This window comes from Odontomachus brunneus, unplaced genomic scaffold (assembly GCF_010583005.1).
Source record: "Odontomachus brunneus isolate Ranch 3 - 2012 unplaced genomic scaffold, Obru_v1 Obru_scaffold_251, whole genome shotgun sequence".
Lineage (NCBI taxonomy): Eukaryota > Metazoa > Arthropoda > Insecta > Hymenoptera > Formicidae > Odontomachus > Odontomachus brunneus.
In genome coordinates, this window is record NW_022639701.1 from 123736 (window position 1) to 125478 (window position 1743).

A 1743-nucleotide genomic window follows, 5' to 3' on the forward strand; every position below is an offset into this window, starting at 1 on the left:
CTCTCTACCTCTCCCCCTTTCTTCCCCTCTCTTGCCCTCTCGTTTTATTATTCGCGCTCGCTGTATTAGTATATTTATATGTAATAACTATTTTTTTCAGACAGCTTTATTCATTCATATTATTGAACCAAAAAGCTCTTTAAGCTTAAATCTTCGAAGTATTTTAAAACGTTTCTTTTCCAAAGAAGTATTGTTGCATTATACAAGTCAAAAAGAAGTAAATAATAAGAAAACTTTAAAAGCTACAAAGTTTTGTGCTTGCCTCCAAGGTTTGTTTCATATTACACTTATGTCGTGATGTATGTGAATATTAATGAAACTAAATAACTAACTTTTTATATAGATGCATGTGCAGCAGTTTATATAAATAGAAGCCCTGTAAAGGAAGGGACATTTTATATAACAATTGGAAAGATATTGAACAGTGTTCACGATTGGGATGGAGGACGTTCTGAACGAAAGAAGAAGTAATAGCGTACTTTTATTTAATGCTAATGATTTGTAGAATACTGTTAGCTAAATGGGAAACTATTAACTCTAAATTTTTTGACGAAATTGGGGTACTTACTTGAAAATTCATGATTGTACGAAACTTATTAATTTTTTTTGGAAGTTTCTTAATTTGGCCGACGGGATATACATTTCTATGTTTTCACGAAATAGTATTATACTTCACACAATTCAAACTATAATTTGTTCAAACATTTTTGTTACTTTCTTTTTGCTACTCATTAAGTATAAAAAGTGATGTTTTCTTTCTTCTTTACTTTTGTGGACAACATTATATTATTTTATAATAATACATATTTTATAATACATACATACTGTACCAATAATTTTAATATAATTTTACTATTAACTACTCGTATAACACTGTAATAAGTCAAATAGTTTATATATACATATGTATATTATAGTTTAATAAGATACTTATGTTACATATGAAGAAATGTAGCAATATTAGTTACAACACTACTTGAATAAAAAAGTATTAAAACATTTATGCATTATAGTATCAGAGCTTGATCAAGAAATAATAAAAAAGCTTGTATTCAGGCAGCCTTATCAGGTACTGATAAAAGTACCGTAATAGGGTAACCTGATTACACCTTGACTACTGATGACGTCATTATAGGTACCTGACTTGGCCCTGATAGATACCGGATCAGGTTTCTCGAATTCAGGTAATTTTATCAGGGCCTGATGCAACAGTGCGTTTCACTCCTTATTACATACCGGATCCGGCAAACTTATCCGGGCCCCTATTTTAAATATGGAAGCCGGATTAGGCTTTAACATGGCCTTGGGACGATATTCTGATCGGGCAGTTCCCGGACGATCATTGAAGTTAAGCATTGAACAACATGATCTAAAAATGGGTGCCCGCCTGACATAGGATCGAAACCACGCGAGTTTCACGAATAATTGAAATAATACGGAATATAAAATGTCAGTTTTTTTTTTAATTATTTAGACAAAATAATCATACATTATCACTTATCTGAACCATACTAATGAATAAATCGTTGGAATTCAACAAAAAAATATATGTGTTAATTTGCTAACAAATAACATATAACTTTTATATAACTTTTTAGTCACATGTTACTTTTATATTATATTCACGTTATATAACTGTAACACGTGTGAGTAGGAAATTACAACGAACATCTATATAACCTACTACATACATGTTATATTGCATGTTACATTCCGTTTCATTACGGCAATGTAACTGTTATA